At 45.6% G+C, this 16,444-nt stretch overlaps 1 long non-coding RNA gene across 1 annotated transcript; it reads left to right on the top strand.

Moving 5' to 3' along the window:
- Window positions 1–1,310: 1,310 nt before the first annotated feature.
- Window positions 1,311–14,141, top strand: LOC140689656 (uncharacterized). Its single transcript, XR_012064673.1, has 4 exons — window positions 1,311–1,373; window positions 3,526–3,628; window positions 13,622–13,692; window positions 13,917–14,141. It is a non-coding gene; the product is annotated as an uncharacterized lncRNA (long non-coding RNA).
- Window positions 14,142–16,444: the final 2,303 nt, after the last annotated feature.

Raw genomic sequence — 16,444 nt, forward strand, 5'->3', positions numbered from 1 at the left:
TTTCTCACTGAAAATCTTAAGCATAGAATGGAATCAGCATCGTGATTCAAGATGTAGAACGTGTACTTTTTTTTTTCTCAAACATGTCCTGACAGTGGGCTGCTAAGAGCACACCTTAGAGACTGAACGTGTACATTTTAATCCCATTTGAGATCTCTGCCTCATGTGCATTATTGTTAAATTATACTCCTGTTGTCACTAGAATGTAAATGTGGGTTTTCCTTCCTTATTTTGCAGAGAAGGGCAGTAAATGACACAGCACTTAATTTTTGAAGTACTTATGTCAATAATATGATTTATTTGTGTCTTAGTCCGATGGGCTGCTATAACAGAATACCATAGACTTGGTGGCTTAAACAACATTTGTTCCTCACAGTTCTGAGAAGTCCAAGCTCCAGGCACTGGCAGATTCTGTGTCTGGTGAGGGTCTACCTCCTGGTTCATAGACGGCCACCTTTTCACTGTTTCCTTACATAGTGGAAGTGGGGAGGAAGCTCTCTGGGGTCTCTTATAAGGGCATCAATTCCATTCATGAGGGCTCCACCCTCATGACCTGATCACTTCCCAATGACCCCACTTCCAAATACCATCACATTGAGGGTTAGGTTTCAACATATGAACATCAGAGGAGACACAATTAGCCTAAAACACTTCTCTTTATAGAGCTTCTCATAAAATATCATGGTGACCTAAGTCTTCAATTTTAACTGAGGTTAATTAGTGTTGAGATAACAATTTTCATTTCATATTCCTAAAATTCTCTTGTATCTATCTTCTTTTTCATCATCCCTACTGTCATAGCCCAAGTTTAGGCTCCATCACAATTTGCCTGGAGAACTCACTGACAGTCTTTTATGTGCGCTCTCTTTCCAGGCTTGATATCTTCCCAACCATTCCCAAGACTGAATGACGCTTGCAATATGTGCAGATATGTTCTTGTAATTTGTCTGTTTTAAGGTATTTATGGGCTTCCCTTTGCTCATAGATTAAATAGAAACCCTTTAGAGTGGCCTAATAGGCCCTGTGTAGAAAATGAGTAAAGATCTGTGATATTGTGATTTAGAATAAGAAATATATATTTGGTCTTTGTCCCTGTTTCTGGCATAGAGTTCCTAAAATGTTTGTAATTTCCTAAGTGATAATAGCAATAAAAGTGTCTTGATGTTCATAACAAACTCCTTTCAACCACACCTGAGTTTATGGTCATAACGTGACTTTTGGAAAGCAAGGATAGGGGATGGTTGCCAGGGGAACCAACCCTCTGATTGGAAGGTTGGAACCTTCAGTCCCATTCCCAACCTCTGAAAGGAGGGGAAAGGGGGTGGAGGCTGAATCAATCGCCAGTGGCCAATGATTTGATCCGTCATGCCTAGGTAATGAAAACCCAAAAGGTTGGATTCAGAGAGCTTCTGGATTGGTGAACACTTGGGGGTTTCACATTTGGGGCCTTGGGGAGAGAGGCACGCTCAGAGAGGGCATGGAAGGAAACTCTGTGCTCCTTCTTACATACTTGCCCTGTGCATCGCTGCCAGCTGGCTATTCCTGAGTCATATTCTCCTACAACAAACTGGTAAACCTAAGTAAAGTGTTGGGGTTCTGTGAGCTGATCTAGCAAATTAATTGAACCTGAGGCAGGGGTCTTGGGAACCTGTGATCTATAAGAGTCGGTCAGAGGCCCAGTAACAACCTGAATTTGTGACTGATGTCTGAAGTGTGGGGTAGGGGAGACAGTCTCCTAGGACTGAGCCCTTAAACTGAGATTTGATGCTGTCTTCATGCAGACAGTATCAGAATTGAATTGAGTTCACTGCTTGGTGGTGTGAAAAAACACACACACACAGGACTCCTCCCTGAAATTTTCCTTTCATTCAGTCAGGATTCAAAAAGAATCAAAGAAATCACTCTAGATATTTTAAGAAGAGGATTAGTACAGAAACTAGGTGTTTATTAAAGTTTTGGGAGAGCTTGGGATGTAGCTGGATCTCCAAGAATGCCATCACAACTGGCCTGCCAGGGGAGATGGTACCTTTGCCAAAATTAAGAAGGTAGGGAATTAGGACACACTTCTATGGCTACAACTTCGGTGTTAGCAAGCTGCTGCCACCACCATGACACTGACCAACTATGAACCACCAACTAGACACTGGAACACTGCCGCAGGACAGCTCCACAGCTTCAGCAGAAATCAGCCAAGGCCGTCAGGACTACATAGCCTCTGTCTCAGCTCTGAACCCTCTAAATCTTGAGTCATATATGCAATTGTTGGGACCTGCTTTGCATCCAGACCTCTGGTTGCAAGAGAATCTTGGAAAAGTAGTCTCTAGCCATCCAGGAAGACAAATAGAACAGAAGGTAGGAATGGGCACCAAAAGTGCCTATCGGCCATCCCCAACACATTTTTTCTCTTGCCTTCTGTTATGATACATATTCTGGTACCATAACCCTGTGGCACCTCATCTTCTACATGTTTCGTACATATTGCTGTTACTCAGGATTCAGATCTATCTTTTTCTCACTCTGTAGACTCTTTCTGGGCAATTTTATGTACTCAATACACAAGGATTCCAAAATCATCATCTCCAGCCAGGTTTCTTTCACACATGGTACCCACATCTCCAGCTGCCTACTGGATCTCTGCCTAGACATGTCATAGGCACCCCAAGCTGAACATATCCAAAAATTAAACTGATCATGTCCCCTCCCCTCCGAACTGCTCTCTCTCCTGATGTTCCCATCTCAGTAAATGGTGAGATAAACCATCTCATTTCCCAAACAAGACACCTAGGAGTCATCCTTGACTCCTCCTCTTTACCTTCCATGTCTAATTAATCCCCAAGTGTTAGGGAATTGTACATATTAAACATCTCTCACAGACCCATTTCCACTATCATCTCCAGTGTGAACTCCTGCAAGGGCATCTCAGATGGTTTCCTTGTCTCGAGTCCTGCCTTCCTTCAACCTGTCCTCCATATTGTATACAGGAAGCTTTGTCAAAATCATACATCTGATCTCCTAAAATCCTTGTAGCTCTCCATACCCTTAGGATGGAGTCCAGAGCCATTCATATGGCTTCCCAGGTCCCAAGGCTAATATCCAACTTGTGTTCATCTGTAGAGATAGTTATTCTGGCTGTTCAAATATTGAAATTCTCCCATACTTTAGAACTACCAGCTCACTAGCCATTAACTAGAGAGTTAATGCTGAATCTGTTCTGACTGGTTGATGCTTATGCCAGTCAGTACTCCCAAAGTATAGACTACTGGGGGCTGCCATTGGCTTCCACCATGAGAAGGTTGACACATTGGTACTCCCCTCCCCTTAACCCCAGGTAGGTGTTGCTTAGAGATCATTCTGGTTTTCTTCAGCACACCAAGCCGATATGCTTCCCAAGCTCCATTCCTTGTCTCAGTGAAGTCCTGTACCCAGAGTGTTCCCAATAACACTCCATGGTTGGGGGGATGATATGGACCCTGGCGGACAGGCTGGCACCCCAGGGCCCTCTGAGACTATGATCAACTACCACAGGCCAGTGCTCACTCAGAGTCACCCTCACCCGGTCACGTGCGGGAACTTCAGCTGCTGTTGGACTTGAGCTTCCAGAGTGTAGGAAGAAAAGATGGGAGAGCAGGTGAGTGGATGGTTTAAGGTCCCTACAGGTTCTAGTTAGTTACCAGCCAGGGTTTCTCAGGAATGATGGATGCTCCTGAGAAAGATAGGCACCCACAGGGATGGTTTGGAGACTAGTGTGAAATTCAACTCTGTTGAATTCCTCCTTTATTTATTGGAAGGGCTTGGTTAAAACCCACCCAATAACCTCCTGTCTTGGGCATTTACAATATTAATTTTATTACTAGATGTAAGAACTAATGAGTATAGAGTGCTGGCTCTGTTCACTCTAAATATACATCAATTCAGTTGAGGACTATGGATGTCACAATGTCCACTTTCTGGATGAGAAAACTTAAGTACAGAGAGGTTATCTAAAACCTAAGTGGCTGAGCCAGGATTCTCAACTTGCGGTTCAGTACTTATCTGCCAACTGGAGCCTCTTATCTAGTCTGAAGGATTAGGTTAGACCAAGGTATGCCACTCCAGTATACACTTTTAATAATTTAGTCAATATAGAAAATATTGAATAGATAAAAATCTACGACAGTATTGTATGAGCTCAGAAATTTTGCTAACCTAATTGCTGTTAGTTCTACAAATGCCGAAAGAAAATTCAGCATCTTGAAAAATACCACCAATATTAAGTGAATTATCTTCTCCCTGAGTCTACGCATTACTTAATGTCCTGCAATTTAATGGGAAAATCTTTGGAAAAGTTTTATCCTGACTCAAGGGCATTGTTTATCTAGTGGTAGGTACATCAAACACAGAAATTACATCTTTGAACAATTTGTACTATTAGTCTAATCTCTTAGTAAGCAAGAAATTGAATAATATCTATAATTTATTCTATTTAGAGGATAAAGTGGGATACATTTTAAAAACTGGAGTTTATGTAATTAGTAATTTATATTCATGTCTCAGTTGTTAAACTCTTTTATTTCACTCTTGCAAGGCCTGCACAGTCTAGCCCCTGCCTGTCTCCCAAGCCTTCTTTCACAACTAACTCTTCCTCTCACTCTGTGTTCCAGCAGTTCTGGAAGTTTCAGCTCCTGGGAGTCCTCTCTTCTTCCTGGAACATTCTCCCTATGACCTCAACTCGGAGCAACAGCTTAAGAATCACTTCCTTTGGGAGCTCTTCCCTGCTCTCTGGAGTACCCTGACTATACATTAGCAGAATCTTCTAGAATTCCCTCAGTGAAACCTCATCAGCCGTTACTGTGACCCCTTATCCTGGCCCATCCTTCTTGCCAGACTATCAGCCCAGTGTGGGCAGGGCAGCCTCAGTCCTGCTGCATTCCAGGGTCTAGCAGATAGCCTAAATAGAATAGCTGCTTGGCAGCCATTTGCTGAATGAATGAACATCTGTCTGTGGTCCCTCAAAGCACTTTGCACTTACCTTTAAGTTAATAGATCATAGGGATATTTGTTTTTAAATTGACCACTGAAATTTTGCAGGAAGTTAAATTCATATTATTTTCTAAGGTGGTTAAAATTGGGTGGAACCCAAGGTTTCTGACTGCCAGGAGTCTTTCTCTAGTGCTGGCTGTTTAATTGACTGAGCAAGACCACTTGTTATTTTTAGATTTTCCTTTGTAGTCCAGGGTACCTGCTCTCCTTCCTCTACCCACAACTCACCACCCTGATGACCTCTGTATTTGAGCTTGGCCAGGCCCCTCGTGTTGTTTGACTTGGACAGCATTTTGACCACTAGACATTTGCTTGCTGGATTTTGTTTTGGTTTGGGGTTTTTATTTGACATGCAAATGTTACATTTGGTTGATTTGTGGTTAAACCCTTCTTGAAAGTTTCAGACCTCAGCTTCTTGGTGATCTCATAAAGTTTCCAGAGACTGTGTGTCATTCATAAGCTAAGTATCTGGAAGGAAACCCAACTTTAAAATGCAGTTCCCAGTGATTTCAGCCTGAAAGGTGATATGTCTGTTTTTCTAACATCTCCAAGTCACTGGAATGTGCATTGGCAATACTTCTAGACCAGATTTCTGGGGAACTGGCTCATTTGTCTAAGAGACACAGTTAAGTTAAAGACACTGAAATCTCAACAAGCCTCTTGGCGACTCCACTGCAACTACACAGATGGCTGATTTGGAGACCAGCATATATATTAGCTGAGACAAACAGCCACATGTCCTGAAAGAAGAGTAGTACTGTCCAACTGATATCAGAACAAAGCTTCTGAGAATGCCCATTAAGAACATCATAAATGCTGTACATGGTCAGACTACTGGTTGACATAGCTCAACATTCATCATTCATTCATCCATTCATTCGACATGCACTTCCTGCACAGGTGCAATGGGCCAGGCTCTGTGCTAAGCCCACATGAATCAGAAACAATCTCTGTCCAGTTGGGCAAACAATTACAGTGCCCTGTGGAGGTGTCCCACTGGTGGAAGAGTGACCACCCTTGCCTTGGAGGAACTGGGGGGACTTCCTAGAAGAGGCTCCATTTGAATTGAGTCTGGAAGATAAGTGGTAGTAACTGGTCTTAGAAGAAAGTGGCAAGGGAACCTCAAGGACATAAGTGTGGCAAAGGCACAGCGCTGGGAAGGAGCCTTCTGTGTTCTCAAGACATTAGGAATTTGGTGTGCCTAGAGCACAGGTCCTTCTAGAGAGGCACCGGGGACATTGCTGTGGGAACATGGTGACTTGGTCTTCATAGCTTGATTTTCACAACTATTGTATCTAATATCCATGAACTTATGTGGCCTCTTCTTGGACCTATGTTTAATTTTCATCTTGAACACGTTTGAGGGTAATAAGTTCCATTCATGGGCCACAGGCTGTAGAAAGATGTACTTCCTTTTATTTGCCCTAACATACTTCCCTAAATGATCACCAGCAGGGTCATTTTTTCCCCCTCTTTTTATAATTACAGTGTTTTGGTACTCCTACGTAATCCCCAGGAGTCACATAGATAAAGAATGAATTTGAAAGGCACCGTTGAAATCCTGACCAGGGTAACAATGCCCGCCTAAGAGCCAAAATCCACGTCCCTCCCCTTCCGTCTCACACCTACAGGCTGCATGTGGCTTTTTTGTAACTCTTTCCCTCTTTGATGACCTCCCTTGATGTTAATGTTCTTCTTTTATTTGTTTTTAGAATAAAAGCAGAAAACCAATTTATTAATGGCAATGAGAACTAGATCTGCTCAGTGAGTCATGGTAGCCAGAGCCAGGTGTCCTTCTTGTGCAGCTGGAAGGAACCTGAACCTGGGCTGCTGGTTAAAAGGATCCAGGTGTTGAATGGCACCGGGTGCTGAGAGCTGGTGGTGTCCATCTCCACAAGAAGGACTCATCTGGCATCTGGACTGGAGTGGCCAAGCCTAAGAGGGATGGGCCTTCGCAAGGTGAGACTCCAGAGAGTCACCTGCTTCTGATACCATAAGAATAAAAATGTTCCCGAAAAGGAAAAGTCCCTGTAAGTAGAGTAAGAGCTGGCTTTGTGAACAATGTCCCTCATACCCCAGCACCCTTTGGGATGCTGTTCTGAAACAGGAAGCAAGAGTCATTCTGGAATTTTTAAAGGAAGGGACAGATTTCTAGTCTGGAAACATCCCTGGAGTAAACTGTTCCCTCGTCATGCGTGACTTTTCCTCCTCCCCTTTCCTGAGAGCACTGAACTTGTATGGCTCTGCCCTGGGCTCTTTCCCTGCAGCTTCTTGCTTCTTGGTTCACCTCACCTCAGCCTTTATTCTCCCTGTGCAAGGCCACTCACTCACAGAGGCAGGCAGTAGGAAGGAGCAACTGAACTTGGAGGTCCGTGGCGTCCCATGCCCGTGGCTGCCATACCTGGCATCCTCCCCCATCATCCCCATCCAGCCAGCTTCTATCGTTCAGGTCTTAGTGTGAACACTGCTTCCTCAGGGAAGCCATCGCAAACCTTAGGACTGACCAGACTTCCCTGCTCTCTGCTCCCACAACATGTCGCTTTCAGTTCCCACTCAATTATCTGACTCTCCCGATGTGCTCTGAACTCAGGAGGGCTAGAACTGTCTCTATGCTGTTCCTCACTGAACCAACCCTAGCTGGTAGCACCTGGCCTCCGGAAGGCAGCAGGTATTTGTTGAATGAATGGATGACTGATGAAGGAGTGATCGCTCAAACTGTGTGACAATCTTGGTTTCAGGAAACAGGCTTCTTCTGAAATGGATCGTTCTAGACGGAAGCTTCACCTTTATGGGATATTTTCAACTTTCAAGCTGAGCTTTCAGAACAATTTAAGAAACCCCTTGAGGGACACATTTCGAGTTAGAGCAAGGCTCCTGAGTCACGGTGGCTATTTCCCAATTCCACCTTGGAGCAGAGTCTGGAGCAAAGGAGAGGGAGATAACAGGATGCAGCAGAAGCCTAGTTCCTAGTCCAGCTTTGGTCACTAACAGGATCTTAAATTTCTCCTCCAAAAACCTGTGTTCATATGTCTTTCCCTCCTTGGGTTACTAAGAACCCTAAAAGATGTAACAGATATGAGAATGTGTTGACTAATGCTGGTGCTGGCCTGAACCTGACTGTGTTACCACTGCCATTGTTGATGGATGACAGGTCAGGGTGAGGGGATGCAGGGCACGTGAATGAAGGGAAGGGAAGCTGTCGGCTGGGATAGCAAGACTCCCCAAGATGTTCTGGGAGAAAGTTGTGCCTTGGAGAACAGCATAGGGGTTCAGAGAAGATGGGGTTGCCTAGAAGGACATCAGACCTGTTTGAAAAGTAAGGAGGGACAGATAAGCCATGGAGACCCACTCATTCGCTGATTTGTATTGGGTGTAAAAATGGACCTTGGGGTTGCCAGAGTCTGAAACGATCCCTTAGTTCCAACTAATACTCTTCACCGGGAAAAACGTGGGCAGGTCTGTGGTATGAAGCAGCACTTCCTGACAAAGAAGTCTGTCAATCTGTTTAAGATGTTCAGAACAGTGTCCCTCAAGATGTCTGAAATGCCTCAGCCAAGTTGGCCAAGGCCCTAGGAAACATTACGTGCTACTGAGAACCATGCGGCTTGGCAGAGGCTGCTCTTCTGCTCTGTGCACAGACCAGTTCAACCTCAGCCCACTGGGAACGACCTGCTAGGGCCCCTCTCTGCTCCCTGAGCTCCCACAGGGAGCACCCATGGATGAAAGCCCCCTCCCAGTTTCTGAAGGTTCATGGTGTGCTTGGAATCAATCCTGGCATCAGAGAACCCGGAGAGAGCTGGGTTCAAGCCTTGGTTTCACCAAGTCAGCTCTGTGACCTTGGGCTATTTCCTTAACTAGGACTTTTCCATCTATAAAATGGAGCAAAAGCAGCAGCCTTTCTCATAGATTTGGTGTAAGAATTTCAGATAATGCATGTCAGGTATCTGGCACACAGTAAATGTTCAATGAATGAGAATTATTATTGTTTAACTTAGTTGAGAGTGGAAAACAGACCTCGATTTGGACCCTGGTTTTGCCACTAATTAGCTGTGTGATCTTGGGCAGGTTACTTAGCCTCTCTGAACCTCATTATTTTCCTTATTTGTAAACTGAGGAAATACTATGTAACCTTCAGTGGTATTATAAGAACTAGAGTTTATTTAGGAAAGGTGCCTAGTTAAAGGCCTGGCATGTAGTGGTACTCAGTGGAAGTTATCTGCTAAGATTATTTGTAGATCAAAGAAGGAATGAAAATTCTTAATTTGGTTTGTACCGAGCAAGTATATGTAAGGATAACAAGCCACTTTGAATTGGTCTGCGGGAAACAAATTGTCTTCTACAACAGGCTGCTTTATTTCCCCAGGTTAGACCAGTTCTGAACCTGGGGGAGCCGAGGCAGAGGCTGGGGAATGGCCCAGGGCCTGGAAGGGTCAGACTCTGCCCCCCCGCCCCCTCCTAATGGGGCCTCCTTCAGCTGTCCATTTTCCAGGAGACATTTTCGCCTCCAGGCTCAGGTCCCCTGAGGAGAGTTGGAGCAATAGGTCACCATTATTTATACCGCCACAGAATTTTCAGACCATGAGACTCCCGTCTCTCCCCAAGCTAGGCTGGCCCATCCCCAAGAAGGAAGGAAGCCAGGAGGTGGAGGACATTACAAAACCATTTTCTATCTGTCCTGTTTTTAATTGATTTCCCAGTAGGGGAAGAAAAATCCGAATCATTCCTACCTAACCTTTCAACGCGGGAGGGAGTCCGCCTCTGGTCAGGAAGCCCACCTGGGAGGAGCTGGAGTTGCTCTGGGTGATCTCAGCTTTCCTCCCTGCAGCCTGCAAGCCCTGGCAGCAACCACCCGAGGGCCGCTTCTCTAGGGCCTCTGCGTGCCACCCCCTTTACACACTGGCTTGGGAAGAGGGGAGTCCTGCCTCTGCCCTGGGCTCCAAAAGGGCCAACTCTTTTCCACTCAGTGTAGCCCTCCTGTTAGCTGGGCTCCCTAGTCCCTTAGATCAGGCACCCCAGGCCTCATGGGAGCTCAGAGCCCTCCCGGGATTTGTGTGGATTCCCAGGTGGGGGAAGTAGGGGTGGCTAACTTTGTACAGTTATCTGTGGCCTCGCAAATTCTCTGCACCTTGTGGCAGGATTGTGGCTGCCCAGATGGTGTGTGAAGTAGTCTTTGTCACATCTGGTGTTTGTAGAGTGGTCATGGAATGGGCTACAGAGAAAACAATAAAGATGTGCACATTTGAGACCTGTTCTCAGAAGGCGGTTCAGCCATCCAGCCACGGATGTTGGGTGAGGGGGTGGGTAAGGGGGCGTATCTGCTTTTACTAAGTATTTTTTATATAAACTGTGCCTCCCAGGAGGGAAATTTGACTGAGGAACAAGGAGGCAGGAGACTCTGCACATCTTTTTAACTTTCTGAATTTTGCACCATTTATATGTATAACTATTATGTGCCTATATGTGCACACACATACACACCATACCATGTATATATATACACACACACACACACACACACACATCCCTCGTGCTCTCTCCCCTCACCATCTAAAATGCCCCAGCCCCTTCTCTCTGCAGAGCCAATCCTTCAAGAGCTGATTTCAAAAAGGCTTCTTTTTCCCAACTACTCAAGTCCTCAGCAGTCCCTTTTACCCTCTCTGAACGCTGACAGGATTTCCAATCAGTCTTGCTAAGGTTTGTGGGACCTACCCACAAACCATCTCACAGTGTACCAGTGTAACACTGTGTCTGTTTCCCGAGAGCTGCCCTTATCCCTACTTAGGTCCTTGAGCACAGAGACTGACCATAGCTCCGTTTCTCTGGATTTCTGACAGCACAAAGCTGAATGAATAAATGAGAGACAAAGGCCAAACTAGACAATTCTGAAGGAAAAGGGCATGGCTAAAACAAAATGCCCTTTAGAACCTCTATCAAGTACCTGGTAGGAGCTCTTGCTGCTCCCAGAACCAGCTGGAATGATGGAAGAGACAAGTTGCTCTCATTGGACCTATTACCTCTCTTCTGTTGCAATGAGAATAGCTGGGTCTTCTCCAGGGGATGTGTTTTACACGAATATCCTGATGTAGGAACATATATCCTCATGCAACATATACTTCAGCAAGTTGTAATCTCTTTGCTGGTGGAGGGTCTTGCCTTGATGTTGACGGCTGCTAACTGATCGGGGGGTGGTTGCTGAAGTCTGGGGCGGATGTGGCAATTTCTTAAAATAAGGCAACAAGAAAGTTTGCTGTGCTGATTGACTCCTTTCTTCCAAGAATGATTTCTCTGTAGAACACACTGCTGTTTGACAGCATTTTACCCAGAGTTGAACTTCTTTCAAAATGGAGTCTGTCCTCTCAAACCCTGCCACAGCTTTACCGACAAAGTTTATGTAATACTCTAAATCCTTTGTTGTCATTTCAATAACTTTCACCAGGAGTAGATTCCATCTCAAGAAACCACTTTTTTTGCTCATCCATAGAAAGCAACTCCTGGCCTGCTCAATTTTTATCATGAGATTTCAGTCATTCAGTCACATCTTCAGGCTCCATTTCTAATTCTAGTTCTCTTGCTATTTCCAACACATCTGCAGTGACTTCCTCCACTGAAGACTTGAGCCCCTCAAAGTCATCCATGAGGGTTGGAATCAACTTCTTCAAAACCCTTGTCAATGTTGATATTTTGACATCTACCCATGAATCATGAATATTCTTAATGGCATCTAGAATGGTGAGTCCTTTCCAGAAAGTCTTCAATTGACTTTTCCCAGATCCATCAGAAGAATCACTATCCATGGCAGTTTTAGCTTTACAAAATGTATTTCTTAAATAATAAGACTTGAAAGTCAAGATGACTCCTTGATCACTGGGCTGCAGAATGGATGCTGTGTTAAAAGGCATGAAAACAACATGAATCTCATTGCACATCTCCACCAGAGCTCTTAGGTGACCAGGTGCCTTCTCAGTGATCAGTGCTATTTTGAATGGAATCTTTTTTTCTGAACAATAGGTCTCAACAGCAGGCTTAAAATAGTCAGTAAACCATGTTGTCAACAGATGTGCTGTCATCCAGGCCTTGTTGTTCCATTTTTAGAGTATGGGCAGTATAGGCAGAGTAGATTTAGCCTAATTCTTGAGGGGCTTAGGATTTTCAGAATGGCAAATGAGCACTGGCTTCAACTTCAGGTCACCAGCTAGCTACATTAGCCCCTAACAAGAGAGTGAGCCCATCCTTTGAAGTTTTGAAGCCAGGCATTGACTTCTCCTCCTAAGCTGTGAAAGTCCTAGATGGCATCTACTTCCAATAAAAGGTTGTTTCTTCTACACTGGAAATCTGCTGTGCAGTGTAGCCCCTTCATAGTGATCTCGGCTGGGTCTTCCGCACAAGCTGCTGCGCTGCTGCCTCAGCACTTGCTGCTTCCATTTGCACTTCGATGTTACGGAGACGGCTTCTTTCCTTCAACCTCATGAACCAACCTCTGCCAGCTTCAGATTTTTCTTCTGCAGCTTCTTCACCTCTCTCGTCTTCACCACTCTCCATCTTCAAAGAACTGAAGAGTTAGGGCTTTGCTCTGGATCAGGCTTTGGCTTTGGGGACTGTTGTGGCTGGTTTGATCTTTAATCCAAACCACTAAAACTTTTCCACAACAGCAAGAAGTCTATTTCGCTTTCTTATCTTTCATATGTTTCCTGGAGTGGCACATTTCATTTCCTTCAAGAGCTTTTCCTTTGCATTCATAGCATGGCTACCTGTTTGGTGCAGGAAGCCTAGATTTCAGCCCATCTCAGCTTTTGACATGCTTTTCTCACCAAGCTTAATTATTCCTAGCTTTTGATTTAAAATGAGAGATGTGAGGCTCTTCCTTTCACTTGAACACCTAGAGGCTGCTACAGGGTTATTAATTGGCCTAATTTCAATACTGTTTTGTCTTGGGGAAGAGGGATGCCTGAGGAGAGGGACAGAGATGGGGGAAGAGCTGATCTGTGGAGCAGTCAGAACACACACATTTATTGATTAAGTTTGCTATCTTATCTGGGTGGAGTTTGTGGTACTCCAAAACCATTTACAATAACATCAAAGATCACAGATCATCATAACAAATTATAAAAGTTTGAAATATTGTGAGAATTATCAAAAATGTGACGCAGAGACACAGAGTGAGCAAAATACTGTTGGAAAAATGGTGCTGATATACTTGACACAGTGTTACCACAAACATTCAATTTGTAAAACAACATAGTATCTGTGAAGAACCATAAGTGTCATAAAATGAGGTATGCCTACATACATTATGTTTTTACTATTTTTACGTACACACCTATGGTAAAGTTTAATTTAGAAATTAGGCACAGGAAGAGAATTTCTGAATTGTCAGCATCACTCCTCTTGTCCTTAGAGGTCACTGGTAAGTAAACTAAGGGTGACTTGAACATGAGCACTGTGATACCGTGACAGTGGCTCTCGTAACCCAGGTGGGCTGCTAAGTGACTAACGGGCTAGATACTCTGACAAAGGGATGATTCCCTTCCCGGGCTGGGTGGGGTGGGTTGGCGCAAAATTTCATTCTCAATTTCAAAATTTTCCATTTCAAATCATTCCTCAGAATGGCCCACAATTGAAAACTTATGGATTATTTCTGCAATTTTCCATTTAATATTTTTGGACCAGTTGACCGTGAGTAGCTGAAATCTTGAATCGGGGGGCTACCGTACTCCTCACTTTTGAAAATGGAACCCAAACAGAAGCACGCTTCCCTCCCACAGCTGGCCCGACCTCTCCAGCAGGGACTGGGGGAGGGGGCAGGTCCCATCACCCAAAGGCCAAGAGGCTCTCCCAGCGCTCAGTCCCCTCCCCTGCGTGGCGGGAAGAGCGATGACCTTCGGCTGCTGTGCTTTCAGGGAGCAGCCAATCCCAGGAAGCCCCAATCCCAAAGGCCCAGGCCTGCTGGCCCTGCCGAGGTTCCTACCCGTCAGCCTCGGCTCTGAGGAACTCCCAGCATGAAAGGCAAATGGCTTCATCCTTCCTGCCTCGGGCCTCCCAGAAATGCACCCCCAGGGAACAAGAATCCGCCCCACTCGGCTCTGCAGCTGATCCGGAATCAGCCAGATTCCTCCTCCGCTATCACCTCCCACAGCCCCTTCGTCTCTAAATCCTGAAGCCCGGACGTCTGCTTCGGGAGCCCAAAATAAAGTCTCACCTCTTTTGATGTTCAAACCGCATCAGCCTGGGATGAGCAGAATAGCCAGTCTGCCACGTGGGGTCTCCCTACACTTCTGGGAATCCCCAAAAGATACAGCCTGGTGGGCGCTGGTCACTCCATCTGCCCGTGTGGCTCCATCGCTGCAGTCCGAGCCCCGGGCTCACCTCACACTCTGTAACTCATTTCTCCGGGATGAGCTTGTTCAAACGAACAGACTCACTGCAAGGAGGCCGGTGACACTTCCCCCACCCCATCCTTGATCCCACACAATTGTCCTCCCCAGGCTAGGACCAGGGGTAGTGCTTCCAGAATGTTTGGAGACTAAGAAAAGCAGATCACTGTGTTCCTCCTGGGGCTCGAAGTCCCCAAAACCCCAACCTCAAGGCCATGGATAGCTTCCAACGGGCTCCCCGATCTCAACAAGAATCTTTAGATCAACATTGCGTCTAGATCCCCCAACACCCCTCTCCAGAGAGTGGGAGTGCCGTCCCCTTCTCCTGGCTTATGCAGCCCCGGACCGACTGGCCCTGGGAACCTCCATTTCCTTCAAGATAAACCCAATCTCTGATTCCCCAGGGCCCAGATAAGGCAACTGCCCTACTCAACCCTGCACTGCCTGGGTTACACTAATTCAGGCGCCCCCGGGGTGTGGTGGGCAGAAGAGTGCTGTACTCCCCACAAAGACATACACATTTTAATCCCCAGAACTTGGTTACATGGCAAAGGGGAATTAGGGTTTCAGTTGGAATTGTTTGCCAATCAGCTGACCTTGAGATAGGGGAGATTATCTGGCACTGACAATGGAGGAAGGGCCACCAGCCAAGGAATGTGGGTGGCCTTAGAAGCAGAGAAAAGAGCTGTACGGCCTCCAGGAAGGAACACAGCCCTGCCAGCACCTTGATTTCAGCCACGTGAGAACCGTGAAGAGTTCTGACTTAAAGTGCTGTAGAATCATAAATTTGTGTCATTGTGAGTCACTAAGCTTGTGGTAGTTCATTATGGCAGCAAACAGGAAACCAACACATAGAGGATACCAAGAATGCCGTCTAAATTCTAACTTCCAGAAGAAATTTTCTAACTCTTCACCACTTAGCATCGAAACCTGCAGATGTCACATCCAGATTTATGAAGCCTTCACCATTTGTTTCAAGAACAACGTGCTTTACTTTGGTGTAGACAGTTTATCCTGGTGGTTCCCTTGAAAACAAGAGAGACTGTTCCAAAGTTTAAAGTGTCCATCTCCAGATACCCAAATGGCAGTTCTCTTTGACAACAATCCCCAGATGGCAAGTCCCTTTCTAAAATAATACAGACTTTAAGTTCCTCTTCTCCAGGCGCCTGGATCATAAATCACAGATATCTCTCCAAGTCATCCTCCCCCCATTTCAACTGCTGTGAGTGAGTCTGAGGCCAGCTCTATCACTTGCTTGAAAAACTGTAACAGCCCCGCACCCCCCATTCCATTTCTCAGCACTGTGATGGAGGGATCTTTCTAGAGTCTGATCATCCTCCTGTTTCTGAACAGTCAATGGCTCCCCATTGCTCTCAGGATAACGCACATGGCCTCCAAGCACATGATCAGCCCCTGCCTGCTTCTGGCCTGATTTCCAGCACATGTTGAACTAGCACAAGGGTGGCTCTATCAAATATGTAGTCACAGAGCACTGAGTGTCAAGCTATGGAACAGACAGAGCCATAGTTTTGTGCAGTCAAGCCTGTAGGACATAGCTGTGGCTGTTATGGTTTGAATTGTGTTTTCCCCAGATTCATATCTTGAAGTCCCAGCTTCCAGTACCTCAGTATGTGACTTTAGTTGGAAATAGGGTTTTTGCAGCTGTAATTAGTTAAGATGAGGTCATACTGGGGAAGGGTGGGCCCCTGTTTCAACATGACTGGTATTCTTATGAAAAAGGGAAATTGGCTGTGAGCACACTCAGAGGGAGCCCGCCATGTGAAGACTGGAGGTACGTGGCCAGGAGCCAAGGAACCACGAGCAGCCAGGACACAGATCTGGAGCAGACTCTTCCCTGGCACCATCCAGGGAAGTGTGGCCCAGATGACACCTTGACTGGGAATTCTAATCTCTAGGATTACGAGGCAATGAACTTCTGTTGCTCAAAGCCACTCAGGTGGTGACATTTTATCACAACCACCCTAGGAAGCTAACACAGGGCCCCATCGTTTTCTCAGCCACCAGTGCTCAAGGTTCTCTGCGTGGAAATGTGT

Source organism: Vicugna pacos, chromosome 3 (assembly GCF_048564905.1).
Source record: "Vicugna pacos chromosome 3, VicPac4, whole genome shotgun sequence".
Classification (NCBI taxonomy): Eukaryota; Metazoa; Chordata; class Mammalia; order Artiodactyla; family Camelidae; genus Vicugna; species Vicugna pacos.